General features: G+C 47.3%; 1 protein-coding gene across 1 annotated transcript in view; it reads left to right on the top strand.

Annotated features, from left to right (window-relative positions):
* The first annotated feature begins 4,314 nt into the window (after window positions 1-4,314).
* The window catches only part of KBTBD2 (kelch repeat and BTB domain containing 2), a 155,956-nt gene continuing 145,810 nt past the window's right edge, over window positions 4,315-14,460 (top strand). Inside the window, exon 1 of the mRNA XM_086964798.1 lies at window positions 4,315-4,619. The gene's annotated coding sequence lies outside the window, so the exon portion shown is untranslated. The remainder of the gene's footprint in view (window positions 4,620-14,460) is intronic.

Raw genomic sequence — 14,460 nt, 5'->3', positions numbered from 1 at the left:
ATCGGTCTATTCACATTGAGCCAGTGCATGACCTTAGTCCGCCTTCCACCATTCAAGTCCGGGGCCACTGAAGTCATCTGTGGCGTACCACAAGGATCCTCACTCAGCCCCACCCTCTTCAACGTATACATGAGCCCCCTCGCGGCCATCGCCCGCCAACACAACCTCAACATCATCTCCTACGCAGATGACACTCAACTAATCCTTTCTCTCACCAATGACCCCAGCACCGCCAAAACTAACCTACACGAAGGAATGAAAGAAGTTGCCGAATGGATGAAACAAAGCCGTCTGAAACTGAACTCAGACAAAACAGAAGTCCTCATCTTAGGTACATCCCCCTCTGCATGGGACGACTCTTGGTGGCCGGAAGCCCTTGGAAAAGCACCCATCCCGACAGACCACGCACGGAACCTAGGCGTCATCCTGGATTCTTCACTCTCAATGAACCGACAAGTCAGCGCTGTATCCTCATCCTGCTTCAACATTCTCCGCATGCTCAAAAAAACTTTTCGCTGGATCCCCACCGAAACAAGGAAAACAATCACCCATGCTCTGGTCACGAGCCGACTGGACTACGGAAACACCCTCTACGCAGGTACTACCGCTAAACTCCAGAAGAAACTCCAACGAATCCAAAACGCCTCAGCCAGGATCATATTAGACATCCCGCGCAACGATCACATCTCTGGTCACCTGAAAGACCTCCACTGGCTACCCGTCAATAAGAGAATCACCTTCCGACTGCTAACCCACGCACACAAATCACTCTACGACATCGGACCAGAATGCCTCAACTCACGACTGTCCTTCTACACCCCCACCCCGCCATCTACGTTCTTCCAGCCAAGCCCTCGCCACTGTACCTCGCATCAACAAGACCACCATGGGAGGCAGATCCTACTCATACCTAGCTGCTAAAACATGGAACTCACTCCCCGCTTACCTTCGCCTTACCCAGAACCACCTAGCATTCAGAAAGCAACTTAAAACGTGGATATTTGACAAGTAATCCTCCTCCCCTTTCTAAGCGCCTTGAGACCCTCTGGGTATGTAGTGCGCTATATAAATTATCTGACTTGACTTGACATGACTATTCTTCAGAGACCAATGGTTTTCATGGTGGTCATTCTCGACCTCAGGCACACCCGTCAGCACCACCACGTAATCATTGGCCTCTGGGGGGGGAGATCAATATAACCCCCTCGAAAATTGCTCTTGTTGTGTGAGCCCTGGATGGGTCGGTGGGCAGTGTTGCTAACATTCAGCCTCGGAGGAGCACCCGCATTAGTATGTATAGGAGCTTGGGGAATGGGGTGCTTTGGCGCCCTAGGCGGGGGATCAGAGGTTTTGTGATCGACTCCCTTAGTACGAGGTTTGGGGACTGGCCGTGTTATAACTGGTGCTGGAGGGGGAAGGATTGGAGTCTGTGGGGCTAAGTTATTCTCTAGGAGACCTTGGTTTTCTAGACCTCGCAAGCCAAGAGTGGCCAAAGCTATGATGCTCTTTTCCATCTCTAGTAGATGGTTCTCAATGCGTGATAGTCTTAGGTCCAAGGGAGATAGGAGCTTTTTTAAGGTTTCCCAAACTATTCCTATAAACTCCCCATCCCTCCCTTCCTGGTCCGCTAAGTGTGGTCCAATTTCCTCTGCAATTGTGTTAACTTTAGTGGTTGCAGGGGCTACACCAACGCTATCTTTTCCCCAGGGTGCCTGTAATGAAGAAGCATACCCTCCTGTAACGCTAGTCACAGGAAAACTACCAACATTAAGTTGGTGTGCCCCAACAATTTTAGCCTTCTTACGTGAGTATGCAGACCTTGAGGTACGTTTCCTTTTGTGCAGTTTACCTTTAGTGCTATTGCATGCAGATTCGTCGGGAATTTCCAAGGTATGGGGAGTGATAGTGGTTTGTTGGTCAAGAATAGCCACGGGTGGGGTCTGACTTACAAACTGGAGTGTGGGACACAAAGTTGGAGGTGGAACGAGCGAAACTGGAGTGTAATGGACATCCGCCTGCGTAATTACGCAGCGCGGGTTGTCCAGACGCTCCGGAGTAATAGCAGATGCTATGTGACCCAAGGATGATTTTTTAGAATTAGCAATGTCCTGCAACAATCTTCTAGCAGCAGCCAAATCTAAGGAGACACGAGTTTGCAATTTGCTGATTTCATTGTCTATAGCAATATTTGTGCGTGTAATGAAATCACCCATAGGGCCATTTTGTTTCAACCCCCCTTAGCAGCCCTACTGCGGCTAGCCCGAGTGCACATATCTAAATAACCCCTTCCATGCTCATGACGAGCTCAGCTCGTCATGAGGCACGGTTGAGCTGTGGATGATGACGAGCTGAGCTCGTCATGCAAAATGATCATCTAAAAAAGTCAGCACAGGAGGGGAAAACACCTAGCAGCCAAGGTGTTAAGGTAGGCAACCAGCATAAACAACAGAAAGGAGCAATGTGGACAGTACCGGTGGCAGAGCAAGGGGCGAAAGGGGGGGGCCCAGACCAGACCTCTTGGACCTCGAACGGCCTCAAACGGCCCGCTCTTTGCCCGGTCTTCGCCCCGCGCTGCGGGAGTCTGAGGCTATGATAAAGGGGGCGTGTTGGGCAGGGGGCGGGCCCGCAGGGAGAGCGGACCGGATGCTGGCTATTGGTCTCGCAGGGACTCCTGGACGTTGGAGTCCCCGCACGCTCGCAGCCCCGCTGAAGCCTCTCGCCCAGAACCGCCTTACCGCTCCTGACCTTTAGGTGACGCTGCCCCACGCACTGCTGGACATTCTGTATTATGAGGGAAGATGTGTTGTATATTATTTTCTTCTTAAACTCTATGGTTTTATTCTCTATGCTCTTTCCTGTGTTCTACTTTCTAGATAGCTCGGACTCAACTAGAACTTTGTGAGAGTCAGTTTTGTGCCTGGCCAGCTAGCGTTAGGGTTACTGCTACTTGTACTCCATTAAACTACAGCTTTATCTATACTGTAGTGTTTTATAGTTATTTACAACAGTGCGCAAGGTAACATTTTATGACATTTTATGATTGTATCTGTGGCTCTTCTGAAAACTCTGAAATAAAAATGTTAAAAGTACCAAGTGGAAGCCTGCTAGTTTAAGTTTATCTATCATGGGAACGAAGTCGAACGTTGAGCATCCAATTGAGAGTGAGTGATAAACTGAGAGCGAGCCGCATCACCCAAGCACTGTCAGTCTCGGTCTGCTCTGTCACTGTGAGGCAGCGACAACCTGACCCGATTATTCCTTCGCAACTGTGGTTTCATATCTACGTGGTTGACCACCCAACGTGAAAACTGATAAGCTCGGCGTAATTGGCAGTTGTGCACTTACTGGTGATTCATATGTTCCTACTACCGCTTTAAGACACTCGCCTACGCGCCATTCATAAAAACGTTTACACTTCCTGCACGGAAGATCTTGGAAAGTAGCCAATTTGATGTAAATCAAACTCGAAAGTGCACTGGTCATTGAAATAAAAAACGGATCTCGTAACGGAAGTCGCTTTAAGGCTGGTTTTGGACACATTCACAGTAAAGGTCGCTTCAGGTCAATATGAACATAATCAGAACCAGATATGGGTTTTAAAAGAAATAATGGCCACACCTCTTCAGATTGTTTTAACGAGCGCGCGTTTGTAGATCTGGAAAAAATGGGAAATACGAATATTTGCACACATTTTTTAAACCAGGTTTCGCTATTACACAAACATGCCAATCACAGAAATGTATATTCTTCATGGCGGAACTTGCTCGTTACAACCACATTTTCAAGATGGTAACTTCTTTTTGGGGCTGTACATCGGACTTCCCTGGGTTCCCTTTCCCATGTTATCACAGCCAGCATCTTTCATTTTGGCAGTGGTGCCACGACGTCTTCAAGATACTGAGTTTATCATAAGACCAGATTGATGGCTTCACCAGCTATGGTCACCTTCGGGTCAGTCAGATTGTTATACGACCTGTAGCGATCAACCTATATGAGCATCCCGATTTTGACTGACCTTATGATGGCCACCACCAAATAGAAACCACATAAGGCCCGCAGTCAAGGTTACATATAAAAGTAAAACACGTATGTATAAAGCACATGACGGAGAGAGTATTCCACCCATTCCCTCCTATTTCCAAACGCCATCGCTGACAAACATATTTTTTTTAAATAACGAAAATAAACATCACCGTATGATTTCTAAGCGCCTACAAATATGACAACACGTATGGAGGTAAAGGGGGTGGGCGCAAGTCTCAGTTGTGTACTACGCCCTTCTTGGAAAGACCAACGCGAGGCGCAGGTACCCATGACAAAGGTGCTGGGAAAGGTGGCGCGTTTAAGGTTCCCACGCTGAGCTCGTGCGTTTACACACAGTGCGGGGAGGGGCCGGAAGAAGAAGGAGGGAGGGAACGCGGCGGCTGTCATAGAGGGGAAGCGAAGGCCTCTGCGCCAGAGGAAGAAGGGGGAACTTGCGCGCGCATAGAGCGTGAGTCACTTCCCTCCGTCGCCTAACCATTGATTCCTCCGCCCCCAGCCCCTTCAACCTCCGGGCTCAGCAACGATACACGGAGCAGCGACGCCTCGGACCGGCAGCATCAGCGGCCTAGCGCGCGGTGAGTTGTTACGACAAAGGCGTCCTTGCTACTCTTTAGGGAGACCGACTTCGAGGCACATACACTCTTCCCATCAGTTCCTTGAGGGGGTTGTGGCGGGGGGATATGTTTGTTGACCAGGCTAGAGTGCAGTCTCCTTTATACAGTTAATCTTGTTTTATTTCTATTTCTGCGCGGTTGAAGGCTCATTTTCCTGGTATATGTTGCTTACTCAATGATTACAGGGGGGCTCCACCCGCAGCCCCTTTAGGAGAAGCCTAGAGCGTGGGCGTTCAGTTTGACTTGTGTTTGTTTGAATGCGAAAGGGTGGTCAGAGTTTGGAGGAAAGCAATCGGGGTGCGGGGTTGTGTACACGGTGCGTGGTCGGGAAGTAAACAGTGTTTTGGTGGAAAACGGAGCCTTTATCTCTTCTCCCTTCAGGGAAGTAGCGGGATGGGGCTTACTGTCCCGGCCTCAGCAGTTTAGTGTGGGTCGTTTTCCACATCCTCAAAGTTGCTCACGGATGTAGCGCCGTTTACCACATTACTACCCCATCGAAGGAGCGTCAAACTCGATTTATCAGATTATATAGTCTTTACGTCTGGTTAATTGGTTCACTGAGCCTTCTGATCTTGATTAGGTACCATTCTCCACTGTAGTAATTTTGACAACCGATCTGCATAACTTTGTTTTATTTGTATTGTCTATAAAACTAGAACACATATATTGTGTAAGTTAGTTAACCATTTTCTGTCGCAGTCTTCTAAAGTAAGTTAGTGTATTGAGGTTTACTATGAGGGTGATACCTGAATGTAAGGAAGAGTATGGAAATATATTAAGTGTTTGGTAAGAGTAATCTCAGTGCAGAGGTCATGGGCTATTAGGATGTCAGAAGTTAATTAAGTGATTGGTCTGAAGTTTTGTTGAGGTGGTAGAGAAGTACCCCTGTCAAGTTTAAGAGATAAGGTTTTACAACAACATGGAGGATAAATTGATATTATCAAAAATAAAGGTTAAAGACGACCAATATTGGTGGCCTTGTATGAATTATTGCTTTGAAAGGTCAGTTTATGACTATTTTGAGTGTTGTGATGCTGATAAATCCCAAGTTACTCTCCAGGCTCTGTTAAACCTCACAGCATATTCTGTTTGCCATGGCGAGCTTTGGGGGTTGGCGTTTTAGGGCCTACTCTTGATATTTATGAGTATCCAAGTATGTAATCCTGCTATTAGATTTTTGTTTCCAAAGTGGCCTTTGCGTTGTGAAAAGATTGGCTGATTTGGGGTTGAAGTTCCTATGTGAACTTTACAAAAGTGAAGGGTTAATAAAGTCATTCTGGGATGTAATTAGGTAGCAATCAAGTTGAAGTGGTGCATCGGATTTGACTGAAAGATGAAGTGTCTGGTGGTTGTTCCGATATGACAAACCTGTCCAAAATGATGGGTTCTTTGGCAGTCGCTGCTTGCATGACTCGAAGATGGGAGGGTGGGTGGAGGGGTCGCGACGGGGTTCGGGGGTGGGGGAGATTAAAAAAAAAAATACACAAAGAAACGTAACTTATCGGGTCCCGCGCCGCCTCCGCTATTGGCCAGGTCCTGCCAACCGCCGCCCGCGAGTGAAGAGAGCAGATCGCCTACCTCACATAGCAAGTTCGTGCCGTAAATCGCCGAAGAACTAAGAAACACTTTAATGTATATTGAAGATCCCCGAGCCACGGCGCAGGCCGCTCCAAACAAAGTAGGCTCCTGCTGGAATCCGCCCACGAACTCCAATTAATTGCATAAGTGACGCACCTTGATACTAAGAACCCCGGTACGCGTGAGGCCATCCACATCACTACAGCGATACACGAGTGACATTCATCTCTAATGCCCATTTTCGGCTCCATCCAGTCCGTGTCCTGAGGAGAACCCATACTAACCTTGTGGTTCGAAACGCGTTGACCCTAAGCCTGGGAAAAAGGAGGGTGCCACTAGGACCATTTAAATCTATAAAATGTCATCCCTAGCTTTGCAACTCTACAATTCACTTCCCTATCCCTGGTTTAGTAAGACAGGCAGGCAGTGCTTTTGAACTGGGTGTCCGCCTGTCTTCTTGTGCCTAATACAAAGGAATGGTTCCTAATGCGAATTTATTGTTAGGTATTGGATTAATGGTTTTTTGGTGTTGCCTGTATGAACTTATAGTATTGATTATATAAATTTTGAGCACTTGTACATTTATGCACACTTTACTTGTCTGTATGTATTTTTTCACTGTTTGTTGACTGCCTGTTTGATGACATATACAAATCAAATGGTTAAATGTTTTTTCTAAAAATACAAAAATACTAAAATAAAATAGATGACCCTCCAGAACTGATCGGCTGTGTGGGATCAAAAAATCCAAAAAACGAATCTGTCTGGCTATTTTGTTTGTTGCACAGGAAGCAGGCAGCCTCCCTGCCTTCCCCGGCCTAAGCCAATCACAACGCTGCAATGGTAGCATTGTGATTGGTGAGGACAGCGCCCACCCTTGCACCTATGGGTAGGCCATTTCTCTATGTAGGCTGCATGCAGCTAACATAGAGAAAATGCAGAGTGCGCATGACTGGTGTGGTCAGCCCCAGAGGGCAGACCAAACAGTCAGGGCCCACAGCATTGGGCAAGCCATTCCTCCCCGATCCACCCGCCCCACTCAGGCATACCCTTCTGCTTTCTCGCAGAGCAAAAAGTAGAAACATAAAACAGTATTTTATTGTTTCTGCTTCTCGCACTGCGAGAAAGCAGTAGGGCGATGCTCCTTCACCCTAATGGAGGAGCCACCCAGATTTTGCTTTATGATTATTTGCCAAATTTGCACCCTCAAAGAAATTTGTGGTATAAAAAAGCAGAATTTGCGATATTTTAGCAACAGGCTCTAAATGTGCCTGTCACAGAAATACTGTGGCCCATATTTACAGCCCGCAAACCAGCACTATAGAGCTGAGAAGAGGAGTATATTATACTAGAGGTAGTTCAGATTTCAGTGTCAATGCTTCACACTCTCTGGCACTATCCTGCCATCTTGCTTCCCAGTTTTAAAGAGCTGAATGCTATGATCGATCAGCCGACTTCGACATTGACTTCGGCTGTAACAGTGTGCCTTTCTCCAATGTCATTGCTGTTAGGTCCTGTTCTCGACAAATGTCGGTATGGATCCACATACCGTATTGTGGTTTTTGGGAGAACATCACGACTCCAAGGATTGCAGCTCCTGCCAGAAGCTAAAACGGAAGGCGCTCAAGGAACATTGTATGAAGTTGCTGGCAGCATGTCTGTTGCGGTCCTCGGAGACTTTGCGGTCTCTGTTGTCTTGTCATATGTAGGTCAGTTTGCAAAGCTGTTCTAGGAGCCAGAGTCATTCTCCAGGATATTGTACTTCAGAAACGTTCGAGGGTAAGCGCAGGTGTATGAAGTCGCAGCATCCCCTGACCCCACCGCATGGAGATTAAGTCTCCCACAGCTTCTCGCGCTCACCAGTTGAGGAGGCCGTTTGAGACTCCACCTTGTGTCTCCCCGTCTTTTCAGGAGCAGGGTCTGCGATGGCCCAGATGAGAGAGTATTAGAACTCCACCTTTGGGAACCCACCTTCCACTAAAACACTCATTGGCCTCATCTAGGTAGGGGGAACACACGCCGGTGTGTTTGTCCTCGGTGTTGGTTGAGCCTTTGGGTCAGCGTCGGCCGACTCTGCTACGATGCACGTGCACAGCCCTTCGGGGACCTCACCTTCGGCGTCCATGATCGATTAGCCGACTTCGACATCCAGCCAGTGATGCCACAGCGTGGACGCCCCCCCCCCCCCCCCCCCACCCCCGGGCATCCACTCCCGCGATTCCATGTCATTCATAAACCGAGTCGGTGGTGACTTGCTGTGCCTCGGGCAAAGTCCAGAGTTTAATTTAGTACCTTCAACTCAAGCTAGAGGCCAGTGCTCTAACCCGCACTACTCTTCCTCATCCTGTCCCACGATCCCAACGTGATCACTGCTGATCCCAGCACTGAGTACCCCAGAAGCATCGGCGATCTGAAGCCTCTGCTGCAGACCCCAGCAGTGCCTCCCACGCAAGGCACTGCAGACAGGTCCAAGCAGTGCTTTCATTGCAAACATCCCACTGGTGCCTGCACTGCAATCACTGCAGATCCCATTACTACCTTAACTGTAAGCACTGCCGCTCCAAACAGTGCCTTTACTGAGAGCAATACAGGTTCCAGCAGCGTACCCACTGCAAGCGCTGCAGACCGATCGCAGCGCTGCAATCAGCTTTGACACAGAAAACAGAGCTGTTCTAGAACAGCAGACATCCTTTGCGAGGGGACACTGGAAACATTATTATCAAGTCCCGAAGGCCCAGTCTGGATTCTTGTGTCCAGATTATTTCTAGCAGCAGTGCAAGGGTTGCTATTTCACTATGTCCATTCTCGAAGTGTCAACATAAATGTTGCGCCCTGTTTTTTTGTGCCTTGTATAGAGTTCTGCGCCCATTTCTGGAAACACCTCAATTTGAGGTGCATGTACAGTGCTGGAGGCCACTTCTCCAGGAACAAAGGGTCCCTAAGTAGAACTGCCAATATACTGCAAGCTCTGCCCCGGAAGTATTACACATTGACTCCTACGAGGCCTCATCATTATGCACCAATGGACAGCAGCAAACATGTCTGCAGGGAGTGGCACTGAGCTCAAGAAGAGTAAGTGGCACTGGCAAGAAAGATGCACAGCAATTATACGCTAACAATTGAAACCAGCATTTGCAGTGCAATAGGTCTCGCATTTACATGAGGTTTACCTTTTGGCATTATAAATGACAATGACTTTCATTTATGTTTTCGTTTATAAAATGTAAATAAAAGGCATTCTATTTACAATGCTAATAGCTTAAACTCGCGTAATTGCGAGACCTATTGCATTGCAAGTGCTTGTTTACGAATACTTTAAATTTCCTCTTCAGTACAATTTTGGTCTCTGGTTACTTCAACGCAGTCCTTTTTTTAGGTCGAGCCTATCCCATTCCGCAGGAATGGATAGGGAAGAATTTTAGTGTTGCATCAGGAAAGCTAAACCAGCCGGCCGATTTCCACAAGTGCATGTGATCGTGAACACACATCCGCCTGCTGGTTTAGCTTTCCTGATGCAACTCCGTCACTTCAAACGGATCCGCTCCGCCCCCTGCTGCGCGCTCTTTCCATCCAGCGCGGCATTACGCCCGCTTATCAAAGCCGGCATTCTTCCCTGCAGCGACCATCTGGTTCGCCTCTCTACTCCTCCCTACTGGCTCCTGCGCATCTTCATTTATTACCTCTCAGTAAACAAGCTTCAAAGGGGCTGCTATCATCATTCACACCTCCCGTGCTTAGCAGGCAGAACTGTGCCCATTTGCCTTGCATACCACGCTAAATTCATAAAAGAAACGCTTTATAATGAGCTGTTTACTTTCGTTTCATGGTGGAACAAAGCCAGGTGAGCCATATCATACCTCACTGAGAACTATCGTCTATTGTAGCGAACACCAGGTTCCAATGTGACTTCAGGCACTACACACATCTTTGCAGGGTGTGTGCACAACCTAATGCCATTTTTTGTAGCTACCTTTACGCGTATCATTGGGTATTACGACCCTGTCTACATGCCTAGAAGTAGCATCCTGATGGCTTAAGGCGCTTGCTCACAAGTCCGCACTCGATGCACTCTTATCTTCTCCTTCTTGCTGTCCAGGCTCCGCATTTCACCCATTGAAATAACTACAGAGCAGCATTAGAGGGAATACAAACAAAGTAATGTAACTAAACAGAACATATATTCTTAACTAAATGTGGCATATACATGGATAATATATGGAACGTATGTAAGCATAACATACCATATGTAGAGTGGAGCTTCCGAGTGCAGAGTGCACTCGGCGCCACCACAGCATCATTCGGCGCCACCACAGCATCACTCGGCGCCACCACAGCATCACTCGGCGCCACTACAGCATCACTCGGCGCCACTACAGCATCACTCGGCGCCACCACAGCATCACTCGGCGCCACCACAGCATCACTCGGCGCCACCACAGCATCACTCGGCGCCACCACAGCATCACTCGGCGCCACCACAGCATCACTCGGCGCCACCACAGCATCACTCGGCGCCACCACAGCATCACTCGGCGCCACCACAGCATCACTCGGCGCCACCACAGCATCACTCGGCGCCACCACAGCATCACTCGGCGCCACCACAGCATCACTCGGCGCCACCACAGCATCACTCGGCGCCACCACAGCATCACTCGGCGCCACTACAGCATCACTCGGCGCCACTACAGCATCACTCGGCGCCACCACAGCATCACTCGGCGCCACCACAGCATCACTCGGCGCCACCACAGCATCACTCGGCGCCACCACAGCATCACTCGGCGCCACCACAGCATCACTCGGCGCCACCACAGCATCACTCGGCGCCACCACAGCATCACTCGGCGCCACCACAGCATCACTCGGCGCCACCACAGCATCACTCGGCGCCACCACAGCATCACTCGGCGCCACCACAGCATCACTCGGCGCCACCACAGCATCACTCGGCGCCACCACAGCATCACTCGGCGCCACCACAGCATCACTCGGCGCCACCACAGCATCACTCGGCGCCACCACAGCATCACTCGGCGCCACCACAGCATCACTCGGCGCCACCACAGCATCACTCGGCGCCACCACAGCATCACTCGGCGCCACCACAGCATCACTCGGCGCCACCACAGCATCACTCGGCGCCACCACAGCATCACTCGGCGCCACCACAGCATCACTCGGCGCCACCACAGCATCACTCGGCGCCACCACAGCATCACTCGGCGCCACCACAGCATCACTCGGCGCCACCACAGCATCACTCGGCGCCACCACAGCATCACTCGGCGCCACCACAGCATCACTCGGCGCCACCACAGCATCACTCGGCGCCACCACAGCATCACTCGGCGCCACCACAGCATCACTCGGCGCCACCACAGCATCACTCGGCGCCACCACAGCATCACTCGGCGCCACCACAGCATCACTCGGCGCCACCACAGCATCACTCTGTGCAACCATTCAACAACTGGTTCAATTATGTTCTCTCAATGTTTCAAGCTTTATTACAAATGTAACAAAAAGATGTAATTTCACTTCTGTTCTTGGATTTTCATCACAATAAAATACACTGAACATAATCTTCACAAAAGTTATTTACAAAAGTTTAAGCTATTGCCATTATAAATTACAATCACTTTGATTTAAGTATTAATTATTTAAAAAAATTAAAAGCAGTTATTTGTAATATCAATACATCTAAGTCACGTAAATACAAGACCTGTTGCATTACAAATGCTATAGGTGTCACATTTGCGAAAGTTATAACTATTGGCATTCAAAACCAACACATAAATAAAAAAATTGTAATTTACAAGACCAATAGCTCAAACTTTCATAATGCGAGACCTATTGCATTGCAAATGCTTGTGCTACTTTAGCAGGGTGCACTTTGCATTGTGTTAAAGTGGTGCATGGATGGCCTTTGTGCTAGATAATTTTTAGGCTATGCTTCCCGGTGAGAGGGTTATGTCTGCTTTATTATGTGATGTATTCCTTACCTGCACTTAGAAATTTGTTCCATGGAAATGTGCCCCTTTTTTTGGTCATTAGGTTTGCAATTCAAGGTGTCTGATTTGTGGTGTTATTCTTGAAGGTGATATTTACTCTTGTGTTCAATTTTGGAACATGGTTGTCCCGTGTGCTCTGCTTCTAAGGTTTTTTGCGATGCAGTGTCTGAATATTTACCTTTTTAGAGCGGTTTACAACCATGTCTTCCATGGTTGAAAGATTTCTGTTTTTTATCTGAAGAGCATGTTTGCATCTTGATCTTTCTTCACTTTAGAAACCTCCTGGATATTTCCATGCCCCTTGGGCTACTGATAGTCCTACATTTCTTGCCAGGAGGTTGGATGTTTTGTCTCATTGGAGACATTTCTCTATTAGGCATTTTGTTTTTTTCTACACCTTTTAGACCTTTAAGGGATCATAGTGTGAACATATGGTCAGGTGCTTCTTGTGTTTTTATAGAACCAATTATACGTATTTGAGCAATTCTCTACCTAACAATCAGATTGGATTTTAGCTTATATGCCTTGTGGACCAAACTGGGTTCACTTTTTGGGTATTTTCTAGGGGTTTGTTTTATTTTATTCATCGTGAATGTCTAGGAGGCCAAGTGTGGGTCGTAAGTGCTTGCTACTGGCAAGAGCTTATTTTCATGTGGGTTTTATTTAGGTAGTACCAGCCTGTTAGGATACTTTTGACAGACAGTATTATTTTAATGCTAAGTCGCTCAAGCTTTTTATTGAGGGTGTGATATCTATCTTGATATTATATTGTATGTTTTTTTGGGACCGGTTTTTCAGTTCCCTTTATCTGTGTGTGTATGCATAGTTTACAGGCGTGTGTTGCATATGTGTTTACACATAGAAAGATATAGCTCTGCTATATGTAATAAAATTATATAATCATCTTAAAAAAAAAATGTTATGAGACTTGATTGCCTCTCCTCACTGTAAATTTTTCGTAAGGATCTATATGTATGCGTGGAATGTGGATATATAGATCTGGGTACAATGGATCAATATTTATAGCAGATTCATATCTGTTTGCCATCTTTTCATCTTTGTGGGCACTAAGCATTGTGTGAAGGCTGGTAGAAATTTTGTTTAACAAAAAAAAAGAGAGATCTTTGTTTTGGAAATTGACTTGCCGTTTATCTGTCTTAATGCTTTGGTTGATCTTCCCGGCCTTGCAATGAATAGGTTTAATCATCTTGGTTTTACTGGGAATGGGTTTTGGAAGCCCTTCGTTTTTGGAATTATCAGGACAGATTTCCTGCAGGTATTTCTTTTCTGATGAGAATGCGGGTTTCATGGCCTTAATTTTGCTTTTAGTCCAAGGACTTACATACCCTTTGGGGATTAGATGCGATTGTTTGACTATTGTCAGATGTCTTCTGATGTGGTACTTTCCGGTTTCACTTGAGACTTTGGTTTACTTGTGCCTGCGGGGTTGTTCTTATTTACATTGTCTATGGTCATTGCTATAGTTTTTATGGAGAGCCATGCTCTTTCTTGTTTAATTCCTACGTAAGTCTGGTCTGTGTCAATTTTGACCAGCTGGTTCACTTTGAGAGCTTTCATAGGATCAGTTCGCCCACCCGTCTCTATGTGGGTGTAGCAGTGGGATTTATTAAAAAAGTTAGACATCTAGCCGCAGATTCTTATCGATGAACAAGTTACTTAACTTCTGTAACATATTATCTGGTAGAGACCTCGTCTAGCCGCAGATTCCTTAACACCTGGATAAAATGTCGCCACCCCAGACGGCAGTCAATACAGTGAGAAATCTGGGAGTAAAAATGGATGACAGGCTATCCATGGAAACTCCAGTGCAGTCAGTGACTGACATATGCTTCGGACTACTGAAAATGATCAGGAAATTTCTGTACCTGTTACCAATGATGCATAGGAAGTCAGTGGTGCAAGCCCTCATTACCTCCAGACTGGATTATGTCAACGTCCTATATCTTGGTCTGCCGGAGTATTTAACGAACAGGCTGCAGATTGATAAAAATTCGGCTGCTAGAGCAGTCTTGAAGTTAGGGGCCAGGGAACGGATATCTCCCCATCTGAAGAAACTACATTGGCTCCCAATTTGGGCCAGAATGCATTTTAAAGCTCGGACTCTTGCCTTCAAAGCTCTTCATGGGGTAGGGGCACACTACAGCAGAAATAGAATGTCCTTTTACACTCCTCGTAGAAAGTTAAGATCA

This window comes from Lissotriton vulgaris, chromosome 4_1 (assembly GCF_964263255.1).
Source record: "Lissotriton vulgaris chromosome 4_1, aLisVul1.2, whole genome shotgun sequence".
Taxonomy (NCBI): Eukaryota; Metazoa; Chordata; class Amphibia; order Caudata; family Salamandridae; genus Lissotriton; species Lissotriton vulgaris.
This window is presented reverse-complemented; position numbering and strand designations above follow the sequence as displayed.